Here is a 19,234-nt window from a genome sequence, read left to right on the forward strand (position 1 = left end):
AACATATCCTCCCTCCATGTTATTGTGTCCCCCACTGGGACCACTTGCTGGTGTTCTGAGTAATTCTTGTCTCCATTTGTTTTGTACCTCAAGCTTATTTTTGATGCTTTCTTTTCTTGTGGAAGAAGAAGCCAACAGACTCATAGGTCAGATTGGGGCTGCATCACCTGCAGGTCAGTTGGTATTTATTTCATTGTTGAGTTCACAGTACAAAGGGAGTGTCTTTTCCAGAGAAGGCCTTGATCCCAGAGTAGAGAATGTCATTCTTTGAAGTGGTCTCTGACTTCTGTTGGTCTCCTCAGTTCTCTCCAGAGGTGTTGCCAGAAAAGGAAAGAAAATCAGGACCAGAAACAGCATAGTTGGCTCACTGGCTAGATAAAGTTAGGGCTTATTCACAATGAGGAAACCACATTTGAGGAAGACAATCCATCCAAGGGATTCTGTGGTTACCAGGGTCAGCAGGGGGCTCTTGATGCAGCACGTCTTTCTGCAGGACACTCTCTTCCTGGGCTGTAGCCAGTTCCATCGAATGCTGCAGTTTCTCAGACCTGGGAGAGGAAGGCAGTTAGGTACCTGCCATGTTAGCTCTCAGGCTGCTACCTCCCACCACTCAACTGTACTGGTCACTCAACACGGATCTTTTGATTGCAGTCACTGATTGTATCCCTAAGAAAAAGAATCACAGAGTGGCTGGGCCTAGAACTTTTCTCAGCCTTAACCCCAAGTCAGAATTTGAAAGAAGTACTATATATTCTCTGTTCTATGGGAAAGAATGAAACTTTTCCTTACAATCCTGGGCTATCATTTTATAAAGGTGACATATCATAGTCAACAGTACATGAGCAATATACACATTCTTTATGATGATTTGCTGAAAGACCACTTTATTTTGTACGTACACATGACACAGCCTTGCAACCTGGGCACCTTAACATGAGGCTAACTCAGTCCTCCTGCTCAGGGCATACCTTGCACCCAATCAACATGCAAGACAGAGCCTGCAAGGCTGGAGCAGCATTTCTTGAACTGAGTGCTTGAGAACAATGGCTCTGCACAGGTCCAGGCACTAAATAGAAACCTGAACAGCATTTTCAACAAGTGGTGCTGGTTCAACTGGCGGTCGGTCAACATGTAGAAGAATGCAAATTGATCTATTCTTATCTTCCTGTACAAAGCTCAAGTCCAAGTAGATCGAGGACCTCCACATAAAACCAGAGTCACTGACTCTAATAGAAGAGAAAGTGGGGGAAAGCCTTGAACACATGGGCAGAGGGGGAAAGTTCCTGAACAGAACATCAATGGCTTATGCTCTAAGATCAAGAATCGACAAATGGGACCTCATAAAATTGCAAAGCTTCTGTAAGGCCAAGGACACTGTCGATAGGAGAAAATGGCAACCAACAGACTGGGAAAAGACCTTTACCAATCCTAGATAGAGGGCTAATATCTAATATATACAAAGAACTCAAGAAGTTAGACTCCAGAGAAACAAATAACCCTATTTAATAAAAAATGGGGAATAGAGCTAAACAGAGAATTCTCAACTAAGGAAAATTGAAGAAATGAGAAGTACCTAAAGAAATGTTCAACATCCTTAGTCATCAGGGAAATGCAAATCAAAACAACCCTGAGATTTTACCTCACACCACTCAGAATGGTCATGATAAAAAACTCAGGTGACAGCAGATGCTGGCGAGGATGTGGAGAAAGAGGAACATTCCTCCATTGCTGGTGGGATTGCAAGCTGGTACAACCACTCTGCAAATCAGTCTGGTGGTTCCTCAGAAAATTGGACACAATACTATTATATAGTGATATAGAACCCAGCTATATCACTCCTGGGCATATACCCAGAAGATGCTCCAACATGTAGTAAGAGCACATGCTCCGCTATGTTCATAGCAGCCTTATTTATAATAGCCAGAAGCTGGAAAGAACCCAGATGTCCCTCAACAGAGGAATGGATACAGAAAATGAGGTATATTTACACAATGGAATACTACTCAGCTATTAAAAATGACTTCATGAAATTCACAGGCTTGTGGAGCTTGTGGAGCTTGTGGAGCTTGAATATATCATCCTGAATGAGGTAACCCAATCATAAAAGAACACACATGGTATGCGCTCACTGATAAGTTAATATTAGCCCAAAAGTTCAGAATACCCAAGATTCAATTTACAGACCACATGAAGCTCAAGAAGAAGGAAGACCAGTTCTGCTTAGAAGGGGGAACAAAATACCCATGGGAGGAGATACAGAAACAAAGTATGGAGCAGAGACTGAAGGAAAGGCCATCCAGAGACTGCCCCACCTGGGAATCCATCCCATATACAGCTACCAAACTCAGACATTATTGTGGATGCTGGGAAGTGCTTGCTGATGGAAGCCTGATATGGCTGTCTCCTGAGAGGCTCTGCCAGAGCATGACAAAGACACAGGCGGAAGCTTCCAGCCAACCATTGGACTGAGCTCGGGGGTCCCTGATGGAGCAGTTAGAGAAGGGACTGAAGGAGCTGAGGGGGGTGTGCAGCCCCATGGAGGGAGCAACAATGTTAACAGGACAGATCCCTTGGCGCTTCCAGGAACTGGACCATCAAACAAAGAGTACACATGGGGGGGCTGGTGAGATGGCTCAGTGGGTAAGAGCACCCGACTGCTCTTCCAAAGGTCCGATGTTCAAATCCCAGCAACCACATGGTGGCTCACAACCACACGTAATGAGATCTGATGCCCTCTTCTGGTGCGTCTGAAGACAGACAGCTACAGTGTACTTACATATAATAAATAAATAAATCTTTAAAAAAAAAAAAAAAGAGTACACATGGAGTAACCCATGATGCTAGCCACATATGTGGCAGAGGATGGCTTTGTTGGACATCAGTGGGAGGAGAGGCCCTTGGACCTGAGAATGTTCGAGGGGAATGCCAGTGCGGGAGGCCAGGAGTGGGTGGGTGGGTGGGGGAGCACTCTCATAAAGGCAGTGGGAGGGGGGATGGGAAAGGGGATTTCTGAAGGAGAGAGCTGGAAAAGAGAAAATATTTGAAATGTAAATAAAGAAAATATCCAATCAAAAAATAAATTAATTTAAAAAAGAAAAGAAAAATCCTAGGCATATACCCACCCAGAAGATGCTCCAACTTGTAATAAGGATACATGCTCCACTATGTTCATAGCAGCCTTATTTATAATAGCCAGAAGCTGGAAAGGACCCAGATGTCCCTCAACAGAGGAATAGATACAGAAATGTGGTACGTTTACACAATGGAGTACTATGCAGCTATTAAAAACAATGAATTCATGAATTTCTTAGACAAATAGATGGATCTGGAGGATATCATCTTGAGTGATGTAACCCAATCACAAAAGAACACACATGATATGCACTCACTGATAAGTAGATATTAGCCCAAAAGCTCAGAATATCCAAGACACAATTCACAGACCACATGAAGCTTAAGAAGAAGGAAGACCCAAGTGTGAATACTTTGGTCCTTCTTAGAAGGGGGAACAAAATACCCACGGAAGGAATTGCAGAGACAAAGTTGGAGCAGAGACTGAAGGAAGGACCATCCAGATACTGCCCTACCTGGGGGATCCATCCCATAAACAACCACCAAACCCAGACACTATTGCAGATGCCAACAAGATTTTGCTGACAGGAGCCTGATGTAGCTGTCTCCTGACAGGCTCTGCCAGTGCCTGGCAAATACACAAGTGGATGCTCATGGTCATCCATTGGATGGAGCACAGGGTCTCTATGAATGAGCTAAAGAAAGTACCCAAGAAGCTGAAGGGGTTTGCAACCCCCTAGGAGGAACAACAATATGAACTAACCAGTAACCCCCAGAGCTCCCTGGGACTAAACCACCAATCAAAGAAAACACATGGAGAGACTCAAGCCTCTAGTTGCATATGTAGTAGAGTTGGTCATCAATGGGAGGCAAGGCCCTTGGTCCTGTGAAAAATCTATGCCCCAGTATAGGGGAATGCCAGGACCAGGGAGCAGGAGTGAGTGGGATGGGGAGCAGGGGGAGGGAGGAGGGGATAGAGGATTTTCGGAGAGAAAACTAGGAAAGGGGATAACATTTGAAATGTAAATAAAGAAAATATCAAAGAAAAAGAAAAAGAAAATGATACAATGAAAAAAATAGAAATGTGAATTTTCCTTGGGACTAGAGCTGAAAAAGTGCATCCTGGCTCTGCATGGGAGTCTGTTGTAGAGTACACCAGGAATGGATCTGATCATTCCTGCAACAGAGGCATCTGCTTGGCTTCATCCTGGAAACTCCTTAACTAACTATTGTATCCAGAGAACCCTTTTCAAAGAAATGGATAAACACTGCAGAAAGCAATGTTCAAGGGTGGGATCTGAACTCTATAGGTGATGTTCCGAAATAAAAACGTAATTTCAGCCAGGCTTGATGGTGCACACCTTGAGATCCTATCAACTGGCAGGCAAAACCAGGCAGATCTCTGTGAACTTAAGAACGGTCTACATACCAGAGTGCTCAGACAGGACTCACAACACGTCACTGAGTATCAAGAATACTGTTTCCCGGACAGACGTTGTTGCCTGGGCCAGCACAATACTCTGTGGTGTTTTTTCCCAGGCTGTGGCTCTTAGCATTACTGGTGAGTGAAGCCTGTGAAAGACAGAGATCACAGGCACAGGAGTCCCACTTGGCTCACAGCAACCCGGGTTCCTGTTTCATCTGGAAGACAAAGTGAATCTGCAGCTTTTCTGCTGAGTCCTCTTCTTGGGTGAGCAGCTCCCTCTGCTTTAGCAGGTACTGAAGTCTTCTCTTAAGTCTTTCCTGCTTCTGTTCCTTAAAGGAGTTTGTTCTTAGTGGAGGGTTGAGCAGAGGCATGGATACACTCTCACACAAGGGCAAGCACGTACAAAGGAGAGCAAGAGCTTGCTAGGCAATCCGGGCTAGCCAAGACAGCAAGCTTGTAGGAAAGTAAGAAAGCCGGTTTCAAGGTAGAGGCTAAAAAGAAAGAAACCCAGTAGTCTCTGCTAGCCATTGCATGCATGCATAATCTATCATACCACCCTCATGCTTACACTACACCAACATACACAGAGAAAAACAAGCCAGGTGTGGTGGCGCCACCTTTAATCCCAGCACTTGGGAGGCAGAGGCAGGCAGATTTCTGAGTTCGAGTCCAGCCTGGTCTACAAAGTGAGTTCCAGGACAGCCAGGGCTACACAGAGAAACCCTGTCTCGAAAAAAAACAAAAAAAGAAAAAGAAAAAACAAGCATAAAGCAGCCACATACTACATAAACACAGCAGCTCTTTCAGAAGAGGTTCAGAACTGTTAGACTTCTCTTGAGGATGAAAACTCCTGTTGGAAACATGCTCTGCTTGGCCAGACTGTGTTAAGGTAGAGTAGGAAAGTTTTCCTCTGACACACCAAGTCTCCCATTCTGGCCCCCAGACTTTAAAAAGCCCTTCCCGCATCTCTTGTTATCAAGTCAGATCCAGAGTGTGAGCTTCAGGATGGGAGAACTCTACAGCACCATTCAGAAAAACACAGGGCTGACAAGCTGCTACTCAGGGTTCCATCAGTGTGAACCAAGAGCTGGTCAAAGAGAAGAGACCTTCTTGGGTTACAGGAAGAAAGGAGAAGACCACAGGCCACCCAAATAAGTAGCAATGAGATGTTGGAATTTGGAATTTGCACTGGGCTCTTCCTGCAACCTGCTTCCTGCCTGTGATATCACATGACCCCTGCCATGCAAATGACTCACAGGATCCAGAACTCACTCCCTCGAAGCTCTGTGCATAGCACTCCACATATCATGAGCACGTGTAGGTGTGTGACACATTATTCATCTGTCTCCCTCACTGGACTGCAGTTTCTTGTAAGAGGATAACTTCCCAGAACAATTGTACATAGACAGATAACTAAACATATTATGTGAGGTGGGGGGCTGGTTGTGAGTTGGGATTCGACAGGTAATAGGTGAAAGCACAGGTGTGTGGATGAGCACAGAGACAGAACCAAGGGCAAATGGTGCCAGACACTAGCCTGCCTGACCCAGCTGCCTACCCTACCCAGTGTTACTGGGTCTGGTGGTCACTGGTCTCCTCCTGTTGGTCCTTACAGATCATCTTCAAGTCCCTAAAGTGCTTTGCAGCAGAGCCCAGTTGCCCTGCACTTTCTTGTTCTCCTGCCTCAGCACATCCCCCTTTTTCTTTATCTGAGTCTGCTCCAGCGGGAGCCAGCTATGGAGGTTGCTGGAAACACCCTCTGTACAGAAAGGGGCTATCAGTCTCTTCCTGTCATTGTACCTCCAGGCCCCAGCAACCCCAGCAGGCTCCAGGTTCCCAGGAAGACCAAGGAAAAGAGCACACTACAACCATGACAGCTGCACTCAGATGATGGAAATAAGAGAACAGCTAATTCCAGAAAGGATCCAACCAGTACTGAAAATACCAAACCCAAGAGAAATCTATGTACCTCCAAGAACAAGAGGAGTCCTCCCACCCCCGTCCTTAACTGCCCATGGTAATAGGAAATGGCAGCATGTACGGAGCACATGTCCTCAAGGTAGGACAGGAGAACCAAGGGGAGGGCATTCTATCCACTTGTTCCATAACGATCAGCTCTGTAAAACCCTGCCTAGGTCCCACAGGCTCCGGGCTGCCTGAAACCGCTCTCATGGAGTAAATCATGTTTCTATCTACATGTTCCTGAGGCTGGCAGGATAATATTGTGAGGGGTTAACAGTCTCTTTCATACTTAGCTAAATTGAGTCTAAGAGGCACACATCCTAGAACCATAAGGCAGGCTGATGGCTAAGGGGCAGAAAGCCTAGAACCAGACCTGGGGACTTAAAACTCTTTAGTCCAGAAACAAAGTCAGAAATGGCCATTCCACCATGGCTGGGGCCCCCACAGGCCCTTACTGAGAGAAGCCCATCCCCTTGTCAAGCTCCTTGAAGGTCTCCGAGGCCTGAGTATTCTCATTCTCCAAGTTCCGCAGGTCAGATATGACCTTCTTATGCCCCAACTTCAGTTTCTCTTAGAAAGGATTTGGTTTATGGTAGGTACCGAACCAAGGAGGAAAGGACCCGGTGAACATAGGCCTCAAGGATCAAAGCTGTGTCCTGGACTACCCAAGGCAGGAAGATGCCACACCCTGACATCCTGGTGCTTATAAAAACCTGACTCCAGGCCAGCAGAGGCTGTGTGTTCACATGGAGCATGCTCTGACTGCACGAGCTTACTCAGCAGGCCCAGAGGGGCAGTCTAGCCCTTTACGTTCTCAGGAGCCTATGCCACAGTTCTTGGCTCACCAAAACTTGGGATGACATTTCTCCTGTTTTCACAACAGGGATTCTAGATCCTATTGGATCTAGGGTAACTATTACTGCACAGTTAGATGTTGCACATAATGTTGGGATGATACCCAACATTAGGAATCTTTAAAACTTCCCGGGGCTGGTGAGATGGCTCAGTGGGTAAGAGCACCCGACTGCTCTTCCGAAGGTCAGGAGTTCAAATCCCAGCAACCACATGGTGGCTCACAACCATCTGTAACGAGATCTGGCGCCCTCTTCTGGAGTGTCTGAAGACAGCTACAGTGTACTTACATATAATAAATAAATAAATCTTTAAAAACAAAACAAAACAAAACAAAAAAAAACAAAAAATCTTCCCAAGGGATTCCAATGTGCCGACAGTGAGCTTATAGACCAAAGCAGTGCTGCTATACGTGGGGCTCCGAGACCTCAGCACTGGTGTCACCTTGAAACTGGGGTAAATCCTCAGGCCCCACCACAGACTATCTGCTCACATGGGAGAGAGGTGGGAAGGGAGAGAGAGAGAGAGAGAGAGAGAGAGAGAGAGAGAACACACCAAGGGATGCTGAAGAAATGATGGAGCAGGATCATCTCAGAGTAGAAGGCACAAGGATTAGTAGGAACAGTGATGACCCCAGGCCTTGTAGTCAGGCACTCGTAGAGAAAACCTAGGGCCAGGTCCTACCAGGAGTCCTTTCAACTCTCAGTCTCCTGCCAGGCAACTAGAAGACTCACCACAAACTCACAACAGCTAGAATCTCATACAATCCACCACCTGTCAAGGCCTTTACAAATGCACGCTGGGAACTCTCCTCTGCTTCAATCCCCAAGTACTGTCACTCAGATCACAGGCTCCAGTTTGTGGAGGATTGAAAGAGCACCTGCACCCATGTCACTACTGCCCAAGCTAAAGGTTCTGCCTCTTCTCCAAGAAGCATTTAGGACCATGAGGTAGGGCCCAGGGACACCCTGGAGGTGTAGCCGCCTAGAACCCATTTGAAACAACAAATACCTACTGTCCAAGGATCCTTCAGTGGTGAGGACCAGGTGATCTTGTAGTTCATTTCTCCTGCTGGTCAGTAGCTGCAACTGAAGGATCAGCCTCTCCATTTCCTTATTTACCTGGTTTTCGGTGAAGAGGGTTGGGGAGGATGATGGCTCACCAGCAGCCCCTGTCGGTGAATGACCACAAGTGAACTTGCATAGTGACAAGGCATAGAGGATGGACAGACCACCCTGAAGCCCAAACAGAAAGAGAGCATGCCTGCAACCTAGTGACACCCCAAAGATTTCGGCTCAGGCTTGTGATGCCTCCTGTGTGGATCTCAGCTCTCCGATCACTCTGTAGAGAGGGCACTATCAAAGCATCCAGGTGTTTCCTCTGCCTCCCTACACATGCTCATGATTACCACACAGATGTCCTCTCTGCTTATTAACAACTGCACAAGGGGCCATTTGGCTTCAGAGGCTTCAAGTCTGTGGTTTTAGAAGCCAGGAGAAAAATGGCACAGTCCATAAGCATTCAGGTACTGAGGAGATGCCCAGATCTCCTGCCTTGTTCTCTAGGCCCATGACTGGATTAAAAAGTCATGCAGGGGGTGAACACGCTCACCAGAGTGACCACTGAAAATCCAGAACACCCTGAGCTGGCAATAAAAATCCAGTCTTGGTCCAATGCTTCTGACAGTTGTTTACACTAAAGAAGTCCCTGGTACCCCAACTGTGGATTCAGAAAGCTAAGGGGGCCACTGCCAGTGAGAGGTAATCAGAGGAATTCTTCTGTAGAGCCTGAGACCATAAGGTCTTGACCAGGAGAACTTTTCTCTCCCTGTTACTAGTGTCAGACAGCCACGGTACCTAAGGGAATCCCTGTGGGCACTGAAGTGCACTAATGCCCTGTCTTGAGATGGGGACACATTAGTTCCCCTTCCTGCCTCCTGATGGTCTCTGTTTGTACCCAAGTTACAAGCCCAAGTTCCATTTAGAGTTAAAGCAAGAATCTCCCAGCACAGCAGTTTCAGCCATGTGAGCTCCTGGCTTTGGGGACAGACAGACTAATGCTCTGGAATTCTTCACTTTGAGTAGTTACGATAAGCAGGGAACTTCATTTGCTTTCCAGAGGCTCTACTTCCTGTGCCCCATTACTGGAAGACTCAGCCCAAGTCCAGCTCCTCCAGGAAGAGCCACAGCTTCTGTCCGGGACTCACTGTGCCTTCCTCAGCACCATGTCTTTTTTTTTTTTTTTCTGTTTTATATTGAGAAAGTCCAGCTTTCTTCTGCCTCTCTCTGATCTCTCTCTGCTACCCATTCTCTCTTAAGTAGACTCCTCGGTTTTGCCAACATATCTATAGATGAACCCTGTAGGCACTGAATGGATGCCCTAAGGATAGCTGGTGTTGCTACAACCATCGTGATATCATAAGAGATGCAAAGAGCTCTGCAGGATTTAATAGAATGTCCAGAGAAGGGATTACTTCATGGGGGCATTGTCTCTGGAAGGACAATGCCTGCCACAGCTCAGCAGGTACTGAAGGCCAATTCAGCTCAGCTAGTCCTCTGCGAGAGGAGTCAAAAGGCAGGAGATTGAATTTCTTTGAGAAACTGCTTAGACAGAAAGGAACATATATACAATCAGTAGATCACCGGTGAGATTGTCACCTGCCTTCCTCACCCTAGTGCGAAGAAGAAAGGATGACAATGGGGCTGGAAATGCAGGGTCTTGGGTACCAGACAGAGGAGGCTTCCACCATTAACTTCTAGAAGGGGTGAGTCTGTCTTTGTGCTTATTTTTGATATTTTGAGACAGATTAAAAGATGTGTGCTACCAACTCCAGGCTTAGGTTCAAGTCTTTAGAGCTCTAAGTATGTATAGGCTCCAAGCCTGGAGTCTGCTTGTACAGGAAGTAAGCAAGAGACATGCTAATGTCAACCTGATCTAGAATACTCCTCACTGAGATGTATTCTTCCCAGATGACTGTAAGTCAAGTCAGGCTAAAAATAAAAACTAAGCACACTGCTCCAGCACCAGTGCCAGGCTATGGGCAGTTTGTGCCTTGTACCTATGTTCTCCAGTGGGACCCTAGGCTGGATGCTCTTAAATGTGAAAGGACTTGCAAAAGAATTTCCTGAATGTCTTGTACCCATAAGAAAACTCTACATTTAGTATGGCAGATTTCATCCTTCTGACCCACTTCATTACACAGTAAGAACAGACCACTTCCAACTTCTCCACACAGTGGACACCAGCCCTGTATATATCACAAGCTTATCACACAGAATTTAGTCATATTGTCTGCCCCTCTGCCCCTCTTACTCCCCTGATGACACTTGTTCCTAGCCTGTGCCAGCCCCTTCCTCTGGCACAAACACTGCCTGGCCCATGAGATTTCCATCCTAAACCCAACAGAATCTACATATTTTCCTTTAAGAGGCAGTAACTAGAAGCCTGTCCCAGCACTGTTGATGGCCCTTTCTTTGTTGTGTCATATTTGCTTTTGTGCCTTTTCTTCTAGAGCACAGATGGAGCCAGGCTCTGCGGTAGGTGCACTCTGTGCACAGAGCATTGGTGAGCCCGGCACCCAGATGACTCTGAAGACATTCCTCTTTGCAGGAGTAGCCTCCATGAACATCACCCTGGGTGTGCCTCGGATCAAAGAGATCATCAACGCTTCCAAGGCCATCAGGTAGCTGTGCCATGGTCTGTTTCCTGGGACCAGTGGTCCTTGTACTCATGAATGCCTGTGATTTGTCAACTAGGAAGTGTCTGGTGTCCAGAGGGCAGGTCTGCTGTGTTGATCAGTGTTTGTGTGTGTGTGTTTTTAAGAAAGTTTCTCAAGTCAAAACTGGGGTCAAAACAGATCTGTCATCTTGTTTCTTTTTAAAATGACTATAAGAAAGAGAAAATATTAAACTAGTTAGCAGTATTGAGGACTAGGTTAGCAGACATTTCATTTCTTTGGTGCCATTATTCCATGCTAGAATGACCCTGATTGATTTTTCTCCTGCTTTGTTTTTTAGTCATTCTCTGTGAGTCCTTAGTGATTCAGGTGAGTTTTCAAAAGACCTGAGACCAGATGAACTAGAGATTTTTAGGGGTAAGAATTATTTTGTCTATTCTCTAAGTCTTGGAGAAGAAAAACCATCAAATGAAAAATAGCTGCTCCTGGTTATAGACCAGCAGCGGTGGATATCAAGGGGGTTGGAGGTCTACTTGCCTCTTACAGGCTGCTCAGATCTGTTTCAAGGGCCTGTGTTGATGGGATGCTATCTACCATGAGAACAGATGATGATAGTTGTCAGAGGAGCCAAGGTATTGCAGGGGAGGGGCATAGGGAGGTGAAATGCATGAAGACTTGGTTCCCTCTGGAGCAGAAGGTAAAGGCTTCTTCCTAAAGTGGGCACCCACTGAAGTTAGGCAGTCTCAGTGAGAGGTCTGTGACGTCCTTTGTTGTGGGTCTCCCTGAAGTGAGTTCTAGTAAAGTCCTCATGGCTATGAGTAGCACTCAGACTTAATACAGTAGCACACTATGCAGGCAGTCCTGGTCCCTTCCTTGTGAGCTGATCCTTGCTCCTCCTTGCAGCACTCCAATTATCACAGCACAGCTAGACAAGGATGAAGATGTGGATTATGCACGCCTGGTGAAGGGCAGTGTCTTAGTCAGGGTTTCTATTCCTGCACAAACATTATGACCAAGAAACAAGTTGGGGAGGAAAGGGTTTATTCAGCTTACACTTCCATACTACTGTTCATCACCAAAGGAAGTCAGGACTGGAACTCAAGCAGGTCAGAAAGCAGGAGCTGATGCAGAGGCCATGGAGGGATGTTCTTTACTGGCTTGTCTCCCCTGGCTTGCTCTTATAGAACCCAAGACTACCAGCCCAGAGATGGTCCCACCCACAAGGGGCCTTTCCCCCTTGATCACTAGTTGAGAAAATGCCTTACAGTTGGATCTCATGGAGACATCTCCTCAACTGAAGCTCCTTTCTCTGTGATAACTCCAGCCTGAATCAAATTGACACAAAACTAGCCAGTACGGGCAGAATTGAGAAAACCCTCCTGGGGGAGGTGAGGATTCCCTTTTGATAACATTAGTAGGGATGGTTGAGAATAGCATGAGCCAGCTTACCAGCCACATTCCTCTGCCTTGTTTCTGAGGCTCTCGGGTGGGACAAGGGGTTGCTGCATCTTGAGCATTCTGTAATGAACACAGGTGGTGGTAGACATATTCAGGAAGCCATATGTTTGTCTTTCCACGTGTCTGAGCCATTTTTTCTCCCTTTTGTGCTCTCTACTTTGTTCTGAGCAAGCTGTCCTTGAACTCACAGAGATCTGCCTGTGTCTGCTTCCCAAGTGATAGGATCTTCAGATGTGCACCATCACACTTGGCTGGAATTACATTTTTATTTAGGAACATCCCCTAAGAAGATCAGATTCTACTCCCTTAAATTTGTTTTTCCGTTTCTGTGAAAAGGGTTCTCTGGATCCAATCGGTTAGGGAGTTTCCAGGAGGAACCTAGACAGACGCCTCTGCTGCAGGGATGATCAGATTCTTCACTGAGTGCTCTGTCTCAGACTTCCATAAAGAGCCAGCGTGTGGCGTTCCATAGCTAGTCCTAAGGAACTTCAGGTTTCTGTTTGTGCCAGAGCCTGTGCAGGGCCACTGTTCTCAGGCATACAACTCGAGAAATGCTCCTCACTCCTGCCTGCTCCAGCCACTCAAAGCCAACTGGGGGCAGGGACCCCCAGAGTCTTACAGGCAGATGTTGGTTCCCACATAATTTTAGGAGCCAAATGAACACAAACAGCATTAGAACCAATCCACAATAGGGGGATATCCATGGTGGGGTTCCATTGTCTCAGAGAAGAAAGGGAGGGGTAGGGGAAGGGTCTGTGTGATGGTGGAAGGGAAGAAGGAAGAAGCAATTGAGATATAAAGTCAATAGATAAATAAATAGGAAAACAAAACAAGCAAAACTCTCCTTGCCCCCAACACAAGACCTAGAGCCAAGTGCTTCTAGCATGAGCTACAATGGGTGATTCATTTGAGGGTTTCCAAATAACCACTTCGGTGAAAAGATGGCAACTAGAAGAGTCAGAATTGAGAAAAACCCTCCTGGGGGAGGGAATAAATTCCTTTGATAACAGGAAAACGTTATCAGACATCCTCTCCTCTCTGCAGTGTTGAGGATGTGGCAAGTGTCTTCTGTGGTTATAGCCTGCAGTCTCTACTGCAGAGTCTGCCTGTGCAGCCTGGGGTGGGGGAGGGGGTATGAGGATGGAGCCTAGCTCCCAGAATGGCATGGTTCTGTTCATTCCTAGCTCTAATTTATGGAGAAAACTCTGGGCACTCTGGCCTTGAGGTTGCCCATACAAATATCATCAATGAGACCCAGCACACAGTGGTCAGCCTGCACATCGTCAGGGGATAGGTGATTCTACTCTGACCTGGTGACCTATAAGGTATGAGATAAGGCAAGTTCCACATTGTCAGGGATCTTTTAATCCACTGTCTGGCAAACAGAACCAGAGAGCTGGTATATCAGATAAAACACACTGATATGAGGCCTGACCTGGACACAAGTGAACTGTCACCACCAAAAATCCTCCGTGCATGGATGGAGTCAGGTGTTTTGGCAAATTTCCAGTGTGAGAATTTTTAACACAGACATTTTTGTAATAGAAATGCTTCAACAGGGCTTTTCCCATGTCCCGAGTCCTATTCTACAGCAAAATTGGTCATTACCAAAACCAGGATGCCCATGGTGACTTGGGGGTTGTTTCCCTAACCACTATTGTGCTGAGTTTTTTGCAGTTTTCAGAGAGTGGCACTGGGGACATAGGTCAGTGGTAGAGTGCCTGCCTAGCATGCCTGGACTCTGAATATGATCCCTATCAAAACACACACTCGCATGCGCACACACACACACACACACACACACACACACACACGGGGGGGGGAGAGGGAGAGAGAGGGAGGGAGAGGGAGAGAGGGAGAAGGAGAGGGGGGAAAAGAGGGAGGGAGGGGGAGAGGGAGAGGGAAAGGGGGAAAAGAAGGAGGGGGAGGGGGAGGGGGAGGGGGAGGGGGAGGGGGAGGGGGAGAGGGAGGGGGAGAGGGAGAGGGAGAGGGAGAGGGAGATTAACAAATGCCTTGCTCCTCAGGTGTAGCAGAAGCTGCAGAGAGTGCTTGATTCCTCCCCATACTATAATGCGTGAGGTTTTCCATGACCTTTTCTTGATAAGCTAATACTGCTATAAAGAACTTTTAGGAGATAGAGGTAGAACTTGGAGGTTGTGACCACATTCAGAGTAAATATCTGCTAGTCTCTGGAACTCCCCCCCCCCTCCGCAAACAAACAAACCAAAAAAAAAGAAAAATCAAAAAACAAAAAAACTATACCATGTGTGACAATGGCGCCCCTGAAGGGGAGGGTGCCTCAAGTGTGTCTTCCTCTGTTCTGATTCACTTTAACGCATATGCTGTTCCACTGTGCCTGCCACACAGGTTTGATATCTGTTAGTGTGTTGTACGTACATGTGGGTTGCATACTCATGCTGGTGTGCTTCCATATGTGGAACTCAGAGGTCAACCTCTGCTGCTGTTCCTTAAGAGCCATTGACTTTTTAAAAAATACTTGACTTAGCATATGTTACTTGTGTATGCCATGGGATTTCACTGTGGCCATTCTGTGCACGTGGCTGATGTGGTTTTGTTGGAGTCACCTCCATTTACGGTGTCTTACTGACTCCCTCCTGCTCATTCCCTTCCTCTTCCCAACTTGTCCTATTCTCATGTTATCTGTTTAAAGACCCAATGAGTTTCAAATGGACTGCACACAAGGGCAGGGGTGAGGCAAGGGTTTGTTACAGGGACATGGGGACCTTGCCACTGTTTACACCATTGAAGAATATGTCCTTCTTGGTGCCGTACCACCACTACCTGCATATGAATCCTCACACAGAGCTTCATGAAGCCCTCCCTCACACAAAATGATGTTGCTACACCTGTCTTGTGTGGGTCTTGTGCATGTTTGGCATCTTTTCTTGGCTACAAGTACCTAAATTGTTTCTAGTATTAGCTTCTTGGTCTTGTAAAAGAAGTACCCACCTTGGGACAGCATTTGGGTATAAATGAAAGGCTTCATGTCCTTGGTAGCTGCACTGTCCCATTGGCTATGAGACTACACTGGTAACCATCTGCCTCTCCTGTTACCACAAATAGCTGCTTGAAGTTTCTGTTGGTTGAGGTGTTCGGATATTGTGGCAGAGGGTGGTCTGTGGTCATGCCTCCTGGAGAGGCACTGAACATTATTTAATATCCAATTACCACTGAAAATTGGGAGACACAGGGTAAATATGGATAGATAGATAGATAGATAGATAGATAGATAGATAGATAGATAGATGAGTGGATGAACAGCCAGTCTGAATGATTCATGCATTTAATCCCAGGAAACAGGAAGCAGAGGCAAGCAGATACCTGTGAGTTCCATGCCAGCCTATTCTGCACATTGAGGCCAATCAAGGCTACCCAGTGAGAGCCTGTCTTAAAAGCACCAATGAAGTCAAGGATAAAATGAGCAGAAACTAGGGTGAAGAGTCTAAGATTCAGAGTATACCCAGAGCAAATCTGTTAGATACCAGGACATGGACATCAAGTATCTCTGATACCATTACAGCTCTATGACATCCTGTGTCCCCCATCCCACTTGGCAATTGCTGATGTTTCAAGACCTAGAACACTCTAGCCCAACATTAGCTCTCACTGTATATTGTGGTACAGGCCTTTAATCCGGGCACTCTGGAGGCAGAGACACTGGGAGTTTCAGGGCAGCTTGGTCTACAGAATGAGTTCCAGGGAGTCAGAGCTATAAAGACAAACTCTTTCTAAAAATAAAAACAAAACATATAAATAAATAAGCAAAATAATCAATTAAAAAATAAAGTAAAAAGAAAGACCAAGTGAAGCCAGGAGATGCATTCTGGACCTATACCTGCTGGAAGTCAATGGAAGTCTTCTGAGTGGTATGTACAGGGCACTGGTACCCAAGGCCCTGCACTTCCGGCTCCATTGTTATCTTCTCTTTAAAGAACTAGGCTAAGGAAGGCAGATGGCAAACTCACCTTCTCCTGAACAAGTGCAGGGTTCCTGATGTCTGAATAGTTTCTTAAATCTATCTCCTGTGTTTTGACTTCTGTTACTGAGGACTGACAGAGTTGAATCAGACTCCTTTGACCTGCTGGGCTGATGCCGACACTGTTTTTTCAGAAACAGGGCTCCTTGTCCACCCCCTTGTACACATGGGAAGGAAAGTGATGAGCCAAGCCTAGCCATGTGAGGTTTGGTTTAGCTGGGTTTCAGATGCCAAATTTGCAATCACCAGACAGTGATGTTCCCTTCTCTACTTAAATACAGCTCTCTGTCCACAGTTCTGGTTGTTTCCGGACAAATGTATAATACATCATCATAGGAATCCCAATAAACATGAGAACTGGGCTCTTGAAGCTGTTGCACATGGCCATTAGGGGCCTGAGACCAATCAGGAGGTCTTCAGCACAGATAAATTCTACATGTTTCTTGTCACATAGATTATGACAAGAGGTCAGCATTCCTGACCTTGGCTCCTTGCCCTAAGTGCAGCTGAATGGAACAACTTTATGTTACTAGAACAGATGTCTGTATGACATCCCATGGCCAAACATGGTCCATGGTCTCAACAGGAGCTCCTTAGATGAGGAACTGAGAATCTGTCTGTTACCTAAACTGAGGTGTGTCAGCACTGTGGCTCAGCCTGCTCAGTGCCATTCTGCCTCACTCTGTCCCTGCCAAGAATCCCAAGTTGTGCCCACACCTACCTGGCCTGTGAGCCAGGTCTAGGCCCACGTAGGCCAGGACACAGTGCTGGTTATCCACTCCTCAGTTATGCAGGATGTTTTCCCTGATGTACTCACGTAGATATATTACTGTCATCTAATTACTGTCACGGGTCACCTCTGACTGAGAGCAGCAGTTGCGTGTCTACACTGAGTCTGATAACAAATCTGGGCCATGGGGTAGTATACCAAAGTACTCGTCAGGAATGGAGGTACCTGAACTCCATCCTATACTGAAGTCTGAAGGGTGGGTATGGGGATATCATGTGTGGTTAAGTAGTCCACCAGAGACGGGAGTGGGAGTGGAGCAGTGCAGGGCAGGGTAGGGCAGGGCAGGGCAGGGCAAAAAGATCATTTGTAGGGAGAACAGAGGAGAGTGAAGGGAGATTGGCTGGGGTGCAGGAGGCAATCTCTAGGATGTGCCAGACACCTGGGATGGGGCAAGATCATAGAGAGTCTAAGGGAGCAACTCTAGTTGAGATTCTTAGCAGCAGGGGATATGGATGCTGCAGTGGCCACTTCCTGGAATCATGAAGCACTCCCAGTGGAAAGATAAGGAGAGTGTCCCACGCACAGAGCCTTCAACCCAAGATGTGTCCTGCCTACAAGATATGCACACAGAGATAGAGCAGAGACTGAGGAATGGACAACCCATGGATGCCTCATATTGAGACCCATTCTGTGGGCAAGAACCAATCCCTGACACTACTAATGATAGTAGTGTCATCCCTAAATGGACCACCTTGTCTGGCCTCAGTGGGAAAGGATGTGCTTAGTGCAGCAGTAACCTGATGTGCAGGGAAGGGAGATGGAGGATGTGGGGGTAGGGTAGAGAGCATGAGGGGTTAAAATCCAGAGGAGGCTTCCCATTCTAAATGGAATGGGGGGAGGACTTGTATGAGGGGGTACAGGAAAGAAAGGAAGAGCTGACATTGGGTTTTAAAGAGAATAAATAAATAAATTTAATAAAAAATTTAGCCTACCAGGTTCACAGTTGGTCATCTTGCTGTAATCTCTGGCCAAGGAAGTAGAGTGTCCCTGGTGACTTCTGTCTTGCCCCTTGAAGGGATCAGTGGGGTTGGCCTCAGTAGGTGACACTGGCTGCTGACACAGATTCACTTAGGGAAGGCAGAATTTGTCATAAACATATTACTATGCTAGCAGCAGTGGATAATACTCAGAAATTCAGATGGTGAGCGAAACTTTCATTTGTTCTCAGTGTAAAGTTAAGGTAAGACAAGATCGAGGTCCTTATGCTAGAAAGATCATTTCCACTTCCCCTCTCTCCATCTTTCTAGAGCATAAGTGTGGTAGGGAGAATGGTAAGTTGCTCTCAGAAGAAAAGGATTGGTGGGTGAGGCCTTGGAGGTAGGACAGGCTTTTGTTTAGTTTTTTTGAGACACATTCTCATGTGTTCCAAGCTGTCCACAACCCGGCTTTGCAGGTTTACGTTCAGCTTAGATGAACCTGCTTCTACTCACAAGAGCTAGGATTACAAAGAGGAGCTAATGTAGGCCTGTAACCAGTCCTGATTTGGTATCTTTGGTGCAGAGGGGGAAAGCACCACACTGGGCCCAAGGGCTTTTTTCTTGGTGGCACCACTATTTCAGTTTCCTTTGCCAACAGTTCATCACACTGATGCCAATGCCATGATGACTGAATTCTCTACTTGCTAAGGCATCTTGGAGCAATTTTTAAAAGTTAAGCATATGGTTTATCTGACGGTATCCCCTAACTCACGTTTCACATTGCAACAAGCCCTGCTGGTACTTCCTGGATGTGCTTCCAAGCAGCTGTAGATGATGGTACAGGTGACCTTCATCCTCCACACTCACCCTGGTGTGATTTCTCACTGTTTGCTTTCTCATATTGCTGAATAGGGGTTTTTGAGGAAGGAATGAGATATTCCTGGGCAGGGTTTGGAAAGTAAAGACTCAATTTCCCACTTTGGAAGAGCTAAGGTGTTTCCAATCAAGCCTAGAGCAAATCTCTGGCTTTGAAAGGAGGAGTTACTCATTGGCTAAGATCCAGGAGAGTCTTCTGGGAAGGACG

The 19,234-nt window shown here is 46.5% G+C and overlaps 1 pseudogene across 1 annotated transcript; it reads right to left on the minus strand.

The window, feature by feature from the left end:
- Window positions 1-349: 349 nt before the first annotated feature.
- LOC147001654 (disks large homolog 5-like) lies at window positions 350-19,120 on the minus strand (annotated as a pseudogene). Its single transcript, XR_015044765.1, has 8 exons — window positions 18,923-19,120; window positions 18,166-18,300; window positions 8,328-8,483; window positions 6,916-7,051; window positions 6,072-6,244; window positions 4,723-4,843; window positions 2,022-2,038; window positions 350-548 (listed from the first exon to the last, which is right to left on the minus strand). The product of XR_015044765.1 is annotated as a disks large homolog 5-like (transcript).
- Window positions 19,121-19,234: the final 114 nt, after the last annotated feature.

The sequence above is a fragment of the Mus caroli genome, unplaced genomic scaffold, assembly GCF_978045245.1.
Source record: "Mus caroli unplaced genomic scaffold, Mus_caroli_1 scaffold_12, whole genome shotgun sequence".
Taxonomy (NCBI): domain Eukaryota; kingdom Metazoa; phylum Chordata; class Mammalia; order Rodentia; family Muridae; genus Mus; species Mus caroli.